The sequence below is a fragment of the Heteronotia binoei genome, chromosome 1 (genome assembly GCF_032191835.1).
Source record: "Heteronotia binoei isolate CCM8104 ecotype False Entrance Well chromosome 1, APGP_CSIRO_Hbin_v1, whole genome shotgun sequence".
In the NCBI taxonomy this organism is placed as follows: Eukaryota; Metazoa; Chordata; class Lepidosauria; order Squamata; family Gekkonidae; genus Heteronotia; species Heteronotia binoei.
In genome coordinates, this window is record NC_083223.1 from 240,379,728 (window position 1) to 240,396,017 (window position 16,290).

Consider the following 16,290-nt stretch of genomic DNA (forward strand, 5'->3'; position numbering starts at 1 on the left):
TGCTTCAGGGTCATCAGAAAAAGGGAGGGAGGGAAATGTCTGCTAGGCACGCCATTATTCCCTATGGAGACCAATTCCCATAGGGTATAATGGAAAATTGATCTGTGGGTATCTGGGGCTGGGGGGGGTCTGTTTTTGAGGTACGAGCACCAAATTTGCAGCACAGCATCTGGTGCCTCTCTTCAAAATACTCTCCAAATTTCAAAATGATTGGACCAGGGGGTCCAATTGTATGAACCCCAAAAGAATGTGCCCCTATCCTTCATTATTTCCAATTGAGGGAAGGTATTTAAAAGGTGTGCAGTCCCTTTAAATGTGATGTCCAAAATTTCTTCAGCATCGGGTCTCATTTCTTCAGCATCGGATCTCCTACCAAAGAGTACTCTGGAACAAAGAATTGGTCAGTCCATTCCTTGGTTCTTCTATCTACAATTTAATCATGCATTCTATAATCTTAATCTCCATAAAATTTTCTGTTCTCCACCTACTGACTTCGAGCGTTTATTACACTCTTCATCTTCCAATAACAAGGGCCTTATTTCAACAATCTATGACACCTTACTTAGACTTAATAGTGCAAGACCTCTGGGTCACCAGTTGGTGCGGAATCTAGATTGTAATCTCTCACTTACTTCTGATCAATGGAATACCATCTATGCTTCGTCCTTATGCTCATCACTGGTATTCAACACTAGACTCCAGTCTTTCAAGATACTAGAGAGCCAGTTTGGTGTAGTGGTTAAGTGTGTGGACTCTTATCTGGGAGAACCGGGTTTGATTCCCCACTCCTCCACTTGCACCTGCTGGAATGGCCTTGCGTCAGCCATAGCTCTAGCAGGACTTGTCCTTGAAAGGGCAGCTGCTGTGAGAGCCCTCTCAGCCCCACCCACCTCACAGGGTGTATGTTGTGGGGGGTGGGGAGAAGACATAGGAGACTGTAAGCCGCTCTGAGTCTCTGATTCAAGGAGAAGGGCGGGGTATAAATCTTCAATTCTTCTTCATCTTCTTCTAAATCACTGGTACCTTCCACCTGCAAGAGTGTCCTCCTTCTCAAAATCTACCTCATCCTTGTGCTGGAAAAAATGTGGTCAACTAGGCACCTTTGCTCGCTGTTGATGGGAATGCCCATCGATAGTAAAATTTGGGACTGATGTTCTTCATTTCATCAAATTTTTAATTTCCTACCAGATACTTTCAACCCTGTTGCCATCTTTCTTAATTTATCGGGCTCTCTTGCTATTCCTAGAGTGAGACAAGAACTAATTATCAGCTTGCTCGTTTCTGCTAAAGCCGCAATTGCTTCATTCTGGAATGCCTCCACAGCCCCCACGATGACCACCTGGTTCTCCAAAGTGTGGGAACACTTCATTATGGAAAAAATTCATTATAACAATCTGATTTTTCTAACTTTTCTGCCAAGGTTTCCTTTTATTGATTATGTTACCTCTCTAGAACTTCCTCCTTTCAATTCCTTTAGAATGTCTATGCTTCTCTTCTAACTCTTTGCTATTTTACTCCTAGTTCTTGTTTTTGTTTTACGGCACAGGAGTGGTAATTTTTGTTTATTTTATATTGTTCTATTTTCTTTAAATTCTGGCTTCCTGTTATTTCTAATTGATTTAATGATTGTAATGGGTCTCCATTTTATTTCTTGTCTCCTTTCAATAGATCTGTTAATTGTATAGCAGTATTAGATCATTCTTTTTTTGTATGTGTGTGATTATTTAATTAATTAATTGAGATCTGCTTTGTTACTTATATACTATCAATCTACACATTTCTAAAAGTTGACTTTATTCAGTTTGTTGTAAACCTTTGAAATTCCAATACATTTTTGAATTTTCTTTTAAATGGGATGTCCAGAACTCCCTTTGGGATTCAATTATGCTTTTCACAACCTTGCTTCTGGCTCCACCCCCAGTGTCTCCTGGCTCCACCCCCAAAGTCCCCAGATATTTCTTGAATTGGACTTGGCACCCCTAGTGCCTGTCCCAGCATGAGGATGGTATATTACTCATGTCATATAAGTTTTTTTCTGGGAAGTAGTGTCTCTAAAGGAGACCAGCACCAGCTTTTTTTGAAATGTATTTTTTGTATTTTATGTGGGGTGTGTGTGTGTATGCACCTGTGCACCTGGAAGTCATGGTGATTTCTGGTGACTGACCCCTTCTGAGGGCCTGGAGGGGGCTTAAATAAAACCTGTCTCTGTCCTCCCAACTCCTGGGATTCCAAGGTGTTCTCCCATCCAAGTTCCTGCCCGTCAACCCTGCTTAGCTTCCAAGATCTGATGAGATTGGGCTTGCCTGGCCTATCCAGATCAGGGGCAACACCTACCCTTTTGTTACTGCCAGATTGGGTTTTCCAGAAAAAGCAACTGTTTAAAAAATGGGGAAGTGGAGCTCCAAGGTGCTCTTGTGTCTTCATTCAAGAGTGCAAATTATGTTACTGTAGGCAGAAATGAATATTTGACAATTTCTTAAAAACTGGATTCTTATCATTTTAAGAGCAGCAAAGTTAATTAAATGTAGGGTTTTTTTTCCTTTTTTTAAATTATTGTTCTATTTAGTCTGTTACAACAAATATTAGTAGCTATATACATTACGATCTCTCCCTTCCTCCCTCCCTTTACTCTTAGTCTTTTCACCCCAGCTATGGGCACAAAGTCTTTATCTTCCACTGAATGTCTTTTCTTCCTTCTTTCTAGGTAGGTCTTCCATCAGGTCTTAATTTCATTAGATTTCCCTTCCCATGTTGTCTCTTTGTTGATTGACTCCACGATGTCTGACTGTATAAATTCAAACAAATAGTTTTGCCAGCTTTCTACTGTCCATTTACTTTTGTCTTTCCAACCCAAAGCTATAACCGCCTTTCCCGCCAGCATTATAGCCTTAACTAGATTTTGAATACTCCTATCCATTATCGGGCTTCCTATTGTACTTAACAACATTAGATTAAAATCTATAGTTAGTGTTATATTGCATACTTTTCTAATAATTCCAATAATTTCCTTCCAAAAGGTCTTTACTTCCGAACATTCCCACCACATGTGTGCATACCAACCTTTAGAGTGTTTACAGTGCCAGCATAACGGGCTTAATCCTGGAATCATGTTAGCTAGCTGTGCTAGTGTCTTATACCATTTTGTAAGGAATTTATATTCAAGTTCTTTAAATTTGGTTACTTTGAGTTCTTCTATTCCTTTCATAATTTTAACCGCCATCCTCTCTGATATCTGACCTTCATGGCTCCATCTCCTTTGTAAGTATTCTGTTATTTTATCCTTATTTATTATCATCTTTCTATATATTTCCCCTACCAAGCCTTTTTCTGCTTTGCCATTTCTTTGTATATTACTTCCATTGGTGCATCTATCCATAGTTCTTCATTTTCGCTAATCGTTTTTACTGCCTTATATAGCCCAGCTATTTTTAAACAATATTGTTTACCTATCTCTTCTGTTACTTCCTGTAAGGGTTTAAGATTTCCACTTCTAAACATATCCCCCACTCTGTGGTAACATTTAACATTTCTCACCAATTGATTTCTTGCACTTCTGCATTAACAGTTTTGAGGGGTGCGCATCTGGAAACTTTTCCTAACCAATAGGCTTGCCATTTCTTCCAAACTTCTAATGATGCTCTTTTAGGACCTATTGTTAATTTTAAGTCTTTATTTGTAACTTTAGAAAAAAAATGCCTAATCTACCTATATTATTATTCGTTTCATTCTCAAAGTTAACCCACTTCTGAGTCTTTCCCTCGCCTATTTCTAATAATGGTTTTAGTTGAAAAGCTTCATAATAATTGTTTAGATCCAGAGTTAATTAAATGTAGTTGACCAAGTTATATAATTTTATATAATTTTTATTTATTACAAACACAGAACATGGTTGGTGTACAGATGTTTTCTTCAGCATAGTCCAAATGATCAGTTCTTCATTCATCATTTGGAAGATGGTACCATCAATATCTGAAAGAGGTAGACTTTCTCCTACATGACAGAGGTCTGATGTTGTCTGTTATGACTGGTTCACTGTCTGCGTCCGTCTCTCCAGGGACTACACAAAGAAAAGATCAATATATTAATTAACTTTGTCAATATTCCCCCCCCCCCCCATGAATCAGGAGGAGCAGATAAGTCTCTTGTACCCTTAAGGCATTGTTGCTAATCGTGAAGGAAGGGATGCTGAAAAGCTTCCTATGACCATTGCCTCTCTATGCAGTAGCAGTGAAAGATACCAGCTCAGTTTAGGGTATTACTAAAACAACTGAAAATAATCCAGCAGTCGTAATGTAACCACATAAGTTTATAACGCAGTCACCTTTAGAATATAATTCAGGTCACCCGGTTTGGAACAATATCACAAAACAGGACAGTGCAGAAAAAGCTAACCAATCACGCTATCCCACACACAATGAATAATGTATTTTCAATACTCTTTCAGTGCACTTTAGCTATTTTGATATATTTTGCCATTTCACATGGTAAAATCCAGTTGCAAGGGCATTAACAGTGGATTCCAGGTGCATTATTCAGTGTGTGTAAAAGTACTACAAGATAAAGAGCTACAACCGATGATGATGTCTGCAAACAATACTCCTTTGACACTGGGAGGAAACAGGAAGGTCATGGTGTGGTAGTTAGAGTGTCAGTCTGGGGTCTGGGAGATCAATGTTCAGAACCCCAGTTTGCTGGGTAACCTTTGGCCAGTCTCTCTCTAAGGCTTACCTACCTCAAAGGGTTATTGTTAGGGTTGCCAACTGCAGCTTGGGGGGGGGGGGATTCCTGTAAATTTGGTGGCTATGCTTGGGGAGGGCAAAGGTCACTCCGCAGAGGAAGCTCAGTGGAAATGTGATGCTGTACAGTCCACCCTCCCAAGATTAGGGGGTGGGCTAGGTGGACAACATTGCACAAGTTTAGTGCAGGCAAGAAAAAGCAAGGCCATTTCAAACCTGAAGCCAGGTCAGGTTGCCCAAATGCTGGCAAACCAAATGGAATCTGCACAATAGCAGACTAGGTTTAATTATTTCTTCAGTTTAGATTGTAAGGGATAAACTATGCTTTAGTTTGTGTTCTTCCCTCTGGGGTTTTAATTTTGAGGAACAGGAACAAAGAATCAATGGTCATCCAACCATTCATGCTACTAAGAATAAAACACAACACTTGGGGAACACATTGCAGAGACAGTAAGATGCACACCAGCAGATGGGGCAGACTCCCACTTCAGAAATGCTATGGAGCAGAATCTCCTGCGTTGCACTTCCCTGTGGCTCTGCAGCAAAGTTTTTCCCACAACTAACATATAATTTAAATGTGTATTTGAGATGTCCTTTCCATTTAAAAGTGTCCATTCTTCACTCTCATTCATCTGAGAATAAAACACTACACTGGAAGATAATAACAGTGTAATGAAAGGGAAACCTACACCTGTTGGAAGTGCATCCTGCCACTCAGAGATACTATGGAGAAGCATGCCATGCACTCCCCTTGCAGCCTCAGGCTTTCCCTAGGACCACTCCACTTTTAAATATATTGTTGAAATGGAAAGATCCTTTCCATTTGAAAGTGCCTGGGGTATCTGCTTCAAAAGAATTGCATGGAAATGGCAGTTATGATTTAATATATATTTAAACAGAACTGTTTACACTTGCCAACTCAAAAGGAAAGGAACAGGGAGTTATGAGGGGGTTCTTTGATATTCCATCTTGGTGCCATCACAGAAAAGACTGATGGCGGGAACACTTGGAGTTAAACCTCTGGCTATCACTTTAGCAGGTGGGTACTCAAAAGTTGAGTTTAACAATTAAAACATGCTACAGGTATGTATTCCACTCGATGACAATTAAAAATGTGAAAGATACATAGAAAATGAAATACAATTGTTCAATAGGAATATCAATTTGTCAAACGTCAGTTCAGACCAAAAGGCCAGCAGGCCAAATGCATTTTGGTTTAATGTGCCTTCTTCAGTGGCCTATAGTTATAATAAAAGAGCACACGCTTACAGACCTTTTAAATATATCTAAAGTTAGAAAGGGGGAAAGACTGATTTATAATATTCCAAATAGAGATTGACTTCTCATAAGAAGACCTATCATATGTATTTGAGTCAATTCTCAAAAAGTGCAGTGTTTAGCAAACCAATAATTTTGTGTGGGAATCTTAGTCTCTTTATTTAGCTAGTTTTACCACTTGGATTTAGTATTATCTTCCGAATCTTTTATCCTAAATCTGCTTTCCAGTGGCATAAATCCATTGCCCTTGCCCCTTCTTCTAGCCTCTAGCTAAACTTTCCTTTACCTTTTACAGCAGATCAAATGTCCATTCTGACAGGTCCCTCCAGTAGGCTGAGTAATTCCAGGGCATGTGTAACGCTTACAGAAACCCCCACTCTGTCTGCATTCCATGGTATCATCAAGAGGGTAAGCATATCCTGATGGAAGAAAAGAGACAAAAAGGGGTGTTTTTGAGTTTGTCACAGGGAAGAGAGGAGAATCTTCTGCAAAGATTTACCGTCTGGGTCATTTCTCTTCTTTTAAGCAACGCCCATTTTATTTTCTGTTTGCCTCTTGCTTAAACAGTCTGTTTTCCTCAAAGAGAATTTATTAATCATTGTATTTTACAGCACTTGATCCCACCAGTCCCCACAACACAGTTTCTTATCTCTCAAGAAGGCAATGTGGAAAGCAGATTTTTTCAGACAGGGTTGTGAACTCTGGGTTGGGCAATTTCTGGAGATTTGGTGGGGGGAGCCTAGGGAGGAGGGGTTGATAGATAGTTAGATAGATAATTTTATTTGTATCCCGCCCTCCCCGCCAGAGCAGGCTCAGGGCGGCTAACAACATCATACAAATTTCAATTATACAAAGAAAGCAAAAAACACAAAATTACATTTAAGCATTAGATTCTGATTAGGTTTAAAAATTAGTTAATTAAGTTAATAAAAGTGCTAATACTACTGTTCTTTTAGGATGGCGGTTATCATTAGCAATTTCTTTCTACGTCAGCGAAAGCCAGTCGGAAGAGGAAGGTCTTGCAGGCCCTGCGGAATTGTTCAAGGTCCCGCAGGGCCCGCATTTCCTCTGGAAGTTGGTTCCATAGGCTCGGGGCTACAGAGGAGAAGGCCCGATTATGGGTGCTTTGCAGCTTCACCTCTCTCAGTCCGGGGGTGGTCAACAAGTTTTTCCCGGCTGACCTCAGTGCTCTCTGGGGTTCGTATGGGGAGAGACGGTCCCTAAGGTAGACAGGTCCTCGACCATATAGGGCTTTAAAGGTAATGACCAGCACTTTGTAACGAACCTGATATATAACTGGCAGCCAGTGCAGCTCGCACAGTCCAGGCTGTATGTGCTCCCATTTAGGAAGCCCCAGCAACAGTCTAGCTGCTGCATTCTGCACCAGCTGCAGTTTCCGGGTTCAGTACAGAGGCAGCCCCATGTAGAGGGCATTACAGTAATCCAGTCTCGAGGTGACCGTTGCGTGAAGTACCGTTGCCAGATCTTGGCGCTCTAGGAAGGGAGCCAACTGCCTTGCCCGCCTTAGGTGGAAAAAGGCTGACTTGGCAGTGGCTGCAATCTGGGCCTCCATTGATAATGAAGGCTCCAGTAAAACTCCCAGACTCCTAACCCGGTGCGCCGCTTTCAGCGGCGCCCCGTTGAAGACCGGAAGAGGTATTTCCCCTTCCCGAGTGCCCCGACCAAGACAAAGGACTTCTGTCTTCGCTGGATTCAATTTCAGCCCGCTCCCCCTCAACCAAGTTGCCATATCCTGCAAGGCCCGGTCTAAATTCTCAGGGACGCAGTCAGGCCGGCCGTCCATCAGCAGATAGAGTTGGGTGTCATCTGCATATTGATGGCACCCAAGTCCGTATCTCCTGGCAATCTGGGCAAGAGGGCGCATATAGATATTGAATAACATTGGTGAGAGAACTGCCCCCTGGGGCACTCCACAGTCCAGTGTGCGCCTCCGGGACCGCTTGCCCCCAATAGCCACCCTTTGTCCCCGATCCTCGAGGAAGGAGGAGAGCCATTGTAAGGCAGACCCCCTCACCCCTATGTCGGCGAGGCGGCGGGTCAGTAGCCGATGGTCGACCGTGTCGAACGCGGCCGACAGATCTAACAACATCAGCACCGCCACACCACCCCGATCCAGGTGCCGTTGGAGATCGTCTACCAGGGCGACCAGTACTGTCTCCGTCCCATAGCCCGGGCGAAATCCGGACTGGCAAGGGTCTAGGATGGAAGCATCATCCAGAAAGCTCTGCAACTGCGACACCACTGCCCTCTCTATTATTTTACCTAAAAACGGTAAATTGGAGACCGGTCGGTAGTTTGCCAATTCGGCCGGGTCTGCTGTACTTTTTTTCAAGAGGGGTCGGACCAAAGCCTCTTTCAGAGATGATGGAAAACGCCCCTCCGAGAGGGATCTATTTATGATGTCCTGTAAAGGACAATCTAGCTCCCTCAGGCAGAATTTAATTAGCCAGGAGGGGCATGGGTCCAAATCACAAGTTGTAGGGCGCGCAGAGGAGAGGTTGGAGAGGGTCAGGCCCTTAGCAAGCTCCAAAGCAGCCATTTTCTCCAGAGAAACTGATCTTTGTTGTCTGAAGGTCAATTGTAATTCCAGGAGATTGTTAGGCCCTCACCTGGAGACTGGCAACCATATCATGCCAACATATGGATGTCACCAGCAGCAACAGAAGGAAGGGTAGTTAACACCCTCTCCCCCACCACCGGGTAAAACGAAACATGCACTTAGTAATGGTGCGGTACTAAGAGAGCCAGTTTGGTAGTGGTTAAGTGTCTGGGAGAACTGGGTTTGATTCCCTACTCCTCCACTTGCACCTGCTGGAATGGTCTTGGGTCAGCCATAGCTTTCACAGGAGTTGTCCTTGAAAGCGCAGCTTCTGTGAGAGCTCTCTCAGCCCCATCTACCTCACAAGGTGTCTGTTGTGGGGGTGGGGAGGTAAAGGAGATTGTGACCCCCTGAGACTCTGAGATTCAGAGTATAGGGCGGGATATAAATCCAATATCATCTTCTTCTAAAAAAACCCCATACTTTCTCCTTAGACACACTAGCTGTATTTTATTATTATGCCCATTCAATCAGTTACAATTTACACAGTGAATTAATAAAGATGTCTTTAAACTGATGATAGCTGTGTTATATTTGTTATTAGAGGGAAAATGGTCCTATACCATTGAAACCACAGAGAAAATGCCACCTTTTGAATCATGAAGCAGTTTTAGCTGTGGGAACATGAAAAGCTCAGGGTCAATTAACACAGAAGTAACCATATTGAATTAACTATTGATTCCTATCATTTTCTGAACTTGATTTACACCACTATTATGAAAGGGTCTAGCAAACCAAGATCAGAAACCATAGACTCTAGCAAACCAAGATTAGAAACCATGACTTGAAGCTAATCAGCCACACAAAGTCTTACCTATGATTTCATATAATATGCGATTGTGAACATTCTGGCCTAAGCCTTTCTTGTTCACTCCAGCTGCCCTCACACACTCTCCAGCAACAGGGAATCCTGGCCCAAGCAAATGAAACCAGCATATGTTTAGCAAACCGAGATCTGAGAGATCACTGGTTTGCTAAACTTTGATTTCACAAACTCATTGTCATTAAATCAGCCACACTACTGCATTTTGTCTGAATGGATGGACCCTCAGTGTAGCAATGAGAGAAATTAGCTTAGTGAAGGTTTCAGGGGAGCACAACATTTGCAGAATAGGAGACAAAAGGTGGGGAAGTAGGAAGCAGAGGCCTGCGACAAGGTACTTATGCAAGGGTACTGCCAGCCTTCCACGCAGCCAGGGGTGCAGAGGAATGAAGCAGCAGCAACAAGAAGATCACAAAATTTCACCTTCTGAGCTTGTAGTCTGAAACATGAGACAAATGTTCATTGAACATGGTGGGGCTCCTGAGAAAACAGGTCTAGCAGGTCTAGCATGAAGTCTGCACTCCTTATATCCAAATGGTGGTATTTTTGTCCTGTCCTTACAGCTTATGCTACTTTGCCATATTATTTTAACTTTCTCCAATCACTTACCTGGAATTGTTTGGAAGATGAATAAGAGGATGGCAAAGAGTAGAAAAAGGATCTTCATAGTTGGTTTGAGCTTGGTGCAGTCCTGTTCTTGCTGGACTCTGAAGAAGAGTGTTTGAAGTCCGCCTGAAGCTCTTGGTGAAATGGCAACAGAGGGTCTGTATTTATTAAGGTTTGGGGAGAATTACAACATGGTAAAATTTCCAAACCCCAGAATTCCATGCCTCTTTCTCATCACAGAACTTGGTGGGATACAGATATTGCAATTCCTTTCCTATAGCCCCATTTAGTACATAGATTACTGTTTAACTTGAAAGGAATTCAGATGACTCAGATTGGGCTGCTTTCCATAAAGGCTTGAATATCAGAGCAGAAGGAAGGTGGGTCTCTGCAATGCAGGCCTTGATCCGGGTTGCTCGACCTTTTGCCTTAGAGTCATTTGTGTTCCTCTGTCCTGGCTTTGTCACAAAGCCTACTCACCTAATGAACAGTTAATGATTCCCGCACCCCACCCCCCCCCCCCCGCCGCCCATGACTAACCAAGTTGCAACTCTTTGGGCAGCATCAGGATTGTGCGGAGAGTCCAGAGACATTAGCTGTAGGTCAGTAGAGCAAAAAGAAATTTCCTCTCAAATTCTTCATGAATGTTGGCACATATGCTCTTACATACATGCTCCATGTCTGTATTTTATTTTAGTCTTTGGCATTGGACATTATTCAGCAGCTGAAATGAAAATGGCACTAGCAATTGGATCATTGCCATCGCCATCATCCATTTATATAGTGCTTTTTAATATTACACTGCATTGTATTGCTTACAGAAACCTGTGTTAGTAATATTAGAGATGCTCAGATATCTGCTGTCTCATTCCATGCCTTGCCTGCCAGTCTCTAGCACAACCATCCCCCTTTATGGGCTATACTGCTTCTTCGGTGGGTTGCCAATTCTGGCTAGGGAAATCCCAGGACACCAGTTCTAATTCTAGGAAAACAGCCCCCACCTGGACATTAGTAGCCTTCTTTCCATGAGGGCCCCTTACAACACCCCTCTGAAATGCAATGCAATTTATTTTCTCCCTGGACAAGAAATGTGGAGAGCAAGGAACTGCTCTCAGTCTTGCTCTACCTTTCAAAGGCCCTTTCCCTGCAGAGTAGCTGAATGGGTATGAGGGCATCAGGAGGAAAAGGGAGAGGAAAACAGAGTCAAGGACACCAGCCACACCTCAGCCTTGTTTGAAAGTAGCTGCCACCAGAGCTCTGGCCAAGTAGTTCCTGCATAGGATTCCCAAACCTCCTGTCCTGGCGGGGGACCCTAGAATTAGCCCCCTTCTCCCCCGCTTTCCAAAAATCTGGAAGCGGGGTGGGGGGTATGGCGTCTGGAAGCGATTCCGTTGTGAGCAGTTGCTTAAGGTGGAGAGCTCAGTTCCTCTGCACGAGAAGAGCCAAGCCGAGTCCAGGAACACCTTAAGAGACCACCAAGATTTTTAGGGTTATAAACAGCTTTCAAGATTCAAAGCCCCCTTCGTCTGATCTTCTGAAGGGAACTTTGGTTGCAGTCACGCACACAAAGGTAGGAGGGCCTCCTGGAGCTGGGCAGGGGGGAGTGGTAAGTTTGTGTGCAAAGTTGTAGCCCCGGGTAGGGCGTTTTTGCGGTGCCTATGTGACGCAATGGGGTCCTTGAGGCTCCCTCACCACAGATTGCGAGTGACGGCCAGGATGCGAGGGGATTTGGAAGTTTGGGAGGAATTTTTGAGTTCTTTTAACGGAATTTCATTTTGGCGTGATAACTTGAGGATAGAAGCGGAACTTCAAATCTCCTCGGATGCGGCCGGGGCTATAGGTTTTGGAGTATACTTCAGAGGGCACTGGTGTGCGGAGCAATGGCCCGAGGCATGGTTTGACAGTGGGTTATGCCAAGACTTAACCTTTCTCGAGTTTTTTCCCATTGTAGTAGCCCTTTGGCTCTGGGGTGATCAGTTGTCCAACCATACAGTGCATTTTTGGTGCGACAACATGGCTGTCGTACATGTTATCAATTCCTTGTCTTCAAAATCTGTTGCGGTAATGAACCTGGTGCGAGCTTTTACATTACGTTGCCTTCGGCTGAATATACTATTTCTTTCCCGGCATGTCCCGGGAGTTTGTAATGGGGTGGCAGACGCACTATCTCGTCAACAGATGGAGCGTTTTCGCCTGCTTGCTCCGGAAGCGGACCAGCAACCAGCACAAATGCCACCGGAGCTTTGGCAGCTTGGGAGGCGGAAGCCGGTAGGGCAATTCAATTAGCTCTAGCACCTAGTACCCGAAAAGCCTATGGGAGGGCAGAATTACAGTTTTGGCTTTTCAGGAAGGATGCGGGGCTCCTGGACAGCTGGACAGTGCCGGTGACTCACATTATTCAGTTTTGTGTGCACCAGAAGGAGAGTGGGCTAGGACTGAAATCCATTAAGGGGCAATGGGAGGCATTGGCTTTTGTTAGTAAAGCACAGGGTTTTCCCGAGTGCACTGGCGATTTTAGGATAAAAAAGATACTGGAGGGTTGGTCAAGGGAGCGGGGGCCCAGGGCGGACCCACAGCAGCCAATATCTCCTTCAGTGCTTCAAGGGCTTCACCGGGTTTGGTCAGAGGTGTGTTCCTCTTTGTTTGAGGCCTCTCTGTTCCACGCGGCCTCCTTGATCGCCTTTTTCAGGGCGCTACGGATTAGTGAGCTAGTGGTGCAGTCGAAGGCAAATCATTCAGGCCGGGCCCTGGGGGTTGGTGATGTAAAGTTTGTAGGGGGGCAGGTCAAGCTGACAGTGCAGCGGTCGAAAACCGACCAACATCAGAGGGGGACGGTCATTGTGATCGGCCAATGTGCTACAGCTGAGCTATGCCCAGTCAGAGCGTTGGAGCAATATATTGCGTTCAGGGTTGAGGGCAACGGCCCTTTGTTTCGGCATTTGGATGGCCCTCCCCTCACAAAGTACCAGTTTTGGGCAGTGACCGGGAGAGCCCTGGCTGCGCTGGGTTTGGGGGGTGTCAAGTTTGGGACCCATTCATTCCGAATCGGGGCTGCATCTACGGCGGTGGCGATGGGATATACCCCCCCCTGCTATTCAGTGGATGGGCCGGTGGCGGTCGGCAGCTTATAAGTCTTGTCAAATGTTGTCTCCATGCCAGGTGTTGGTCTCCATGGAGAGCTCTCTCCAAGAGTGTTGTGAGGCTGTGATTCTGGTCAGGACCATGGCTTGGGGGAGGAGAGGACCCTACCTCTTGCCATGCCATTTCCTCTGGATTTTCTCTAGATTACTGTTTAACTTGAAGGGTATCCAGATGACTCAGACTGGGCTCAAGTATAAGAGTGGAAGAAAGGTGGGTCTCTGAAATGCAGGCTTTGATTCTGATTGCTCACCTTCTGGCTTGGAACCAAGTGTGCTCCTCTGTCCTGGCTTTGTTGTAAAACTAATGATTCCAACCCCCACCCCCACCCCATGGCTAACCAAGTTGCAACTCTTTTGGCAGCATCAGGATTGTGTGGAAAGTCCAGAGGCATTAGCTGTAGGTCAGCAGAGCAAAAAGAAATTTCCTCTCAAATTCTCTATGCTTGTTGGTTTGGTGCATATGCTCTTACTCACATTTTCCATGTCTGTATTTTATTTTAATCTTTGACACTGGACAGTATTTGGCAGCTGACATGGCACTAGCAACTGCATCCTCCTCTTCATCATGCATTTATATAGTGGTTTTGAATTTTTAAAAGTTGCACCACATTGTATTAGAGATGCTCAGATATCTGCTGTCTCATTCCATGTCTTGCCTGTGCCAGTCTCTGGCACAGAGAGTTACCCTTCTTTAGGGCTATACTGAACTGCTCTGAACTGTTATGGACTATAGTCATCTGGCTGTTATACTAACCCAGCTATGGACATTTGTCTCTTATGGATTAAACAGCATTTAGTCTCTTATGGACTAAACAGCAGTGTACCAGACCAGAGCCCAGCTTTTTCATGTTTGTGCCTTTTATTGCGAGACTTGCCTATGCCTGCAACATTGAGATAACATTTGACTGTGCTTCATTGGCAAGCTGCTCAACTTTGCAGAACAGCAACTGCATCCCTGTCATCAAAAAGATGATACCAGAAGCAGCCCTGACAGAAGCCACTCGCCCCGCAAACCACCATACAGAGAAGGTCTCTCCTGGATACACCACATTCCAGAGTCCTGCCAATGCTTTGGAAATACAGATGTGAAGGCATAGCTGTCAACAATGGACTGCTGCAACACTCTCTTCTCTAAACAAAAGAATCTTCCTGCCACCAATCAAGATTAACCTTCAGCTCAATAGCAACCCATCTGCTCTCTATTTTTTCCCATTGTCCCCATCCAAGCTGTTACAATATTGAATATTTGGCCCTAAATTGACCACTCCAGTTTCTTTGTGGAAAAGATGATCTGTACTCCATGCACCATTATCGACCATCAAATTCTATCTCCTGGGAGCCATCACCAATCATATGTAACTCATCACAAGACCCTGCATCAGGATATGAAATTGACTATAAAAGGCCAGATTTTAGGCCATTCAGGTGTGTCTCTGATGGTACCCCTACCTTCCTGCCAGAGTCACCCTCAAATCTTGATCAGTTTGGGGTCCCTTATTGTGGGTGATGCTGCTCATCCAAGAGAGTATACCCCCTCCCCCTTTGTTTTTGCAGAGGAGTCATCTTTCTTCCACCATTCACAGATATTAGTATCATCCCTCATTGATTATCCTGCTCATGCAAATATCCTTGTCAATTCCCTACCTATTTTTCTTAGATCTGTATGCAGGGGTAGAATTCTAGCAGGAGATCCTTTGCATATTAGGCCACACATGCCTGATGTAGCCAATCCTCCAAGAGCTTACAAAAAAGAGCCTTGTAAGCTCTTGGAGGATTGGTTACATCAGGGTGTGTGGCCTAATATGCAAAGGAGCTCTTGCTAGAATTCCACCCTTGTCTGTATGTATACTGAATACTTGCATTGTCTTGTATGCTTGAGTGTTTTCTAATAAAAAAATCTATTTTAGTTTACTAGTCTCCTCGTTATTTAAAGTCCTCCTAAGAACTGACTCCTGTATACATAGGAGTATACTTCTGTACAAGTTTGCCATCTTTGCCCACCTAATTAAATTCCTCCATATCACTTTTGAGGGCAATTTGGCTAACAATACTGCTTCTCATGTGGGTTGCCAACTTTGGCTCAGGAAATTCCTGGACACCAGTTCTAATTCTAGGAGACCTCACTGGGACATTGACAGCCCTCTTCCCATGAGGGCCCCTCACAACACCGCTCTGCAATGCAGTGTAATTTATTTTCTCTCTGGACAGGAAATGTGGAGAGCAAGGAACTGTTCTCACTCTTTCTCTACCTTTCAAAGGGGAAGATCCCCTTTCCCTGTAGAGGAGCTGCATGGGTATCAGAAAGGATGAGGGCATCAGAAGGAACAGGGAGAGGAGAACAAAGTCATAAGAATAAAAGAGAAGGCACACTGCGTCAGGCCAAATGCCCATCCAATCCAACACTCTGTCACACAGTGACAAAAAAAAGAGAAGAGGTGTCATCAGAAGGTCCACTAGTGGGGCCAGGATATTAGAAGCCTTCCCACTGTAGCCCCCCCCCCCCCAGGCACCAAGAATACAGAGCATAACTGCCTCAGACAGAGAGTACCGTCTATAGGTAAAAAGGTAAAGGTAGTCCGCCGTGCAAGCACTGAGTTGTTACCAACTCATGGGGTGATGTTACATCATGACGTTTGCATGGCAGACTTTTTATGGGGTGGTTTGCCATTGCCTTCCCCAGTCAGCCACACTTTACCGCTGCACTGATGCTTGCACATGCAGCCCAATGGGGAAAATAATGGTCCTAGGACTGTTGAATCAGGAAAAGTGTGTGGGAAAAGCTGAAGTACCTTCTTTCCAGACTCATGGTCCTGGGGTACCTGGTTAGCTCTGATTCTCAACTGTTATCAACTTCTTATCTCTTTTAGTCCTCATCAGGATGTTTCTTTAGTCTTTTCTTCTCTTTTGGTTAATGAACATTCATATTTCCCCCCCCCCCCCCAAAAAAAACCTGGGAAATTTCCAAAGAAAGTAGACTTTACCTTGCCTGTGGGTGGCCCTGTTTGCTGATCATCAGGTTTACTGTTAGATAGAGCGATAAATCACTATATTATATTTGAAATAATCATTCAGAACAGAGCATTAATC

At 44.2% G+C, this 16,290-nt stretch overlaps 1 long non-coding RNA gene across 1 annotated transcript; it reads right to left on the reverse strand.

Moving 5' to 3' along the window:
• Positions 1-6,374: 6,374 nt before the first annotated feature.
• On the reverse strand, positions 6,375-10,362 carry LOC132579459 (uncharacterized). The gene is made up of 2 exons (XR_009555971.1): positions 10,067-10,362; positions 6,375-6,433 (listed from the first exon to the last, which is right to left on the reverse strand). It is a non-coding gene; the product is annotated as an uncharacterized LOC132579459 (long non-coding RNA).
• Positions 10,363-16,290: the final 5,928 nt, after the last annotated feature.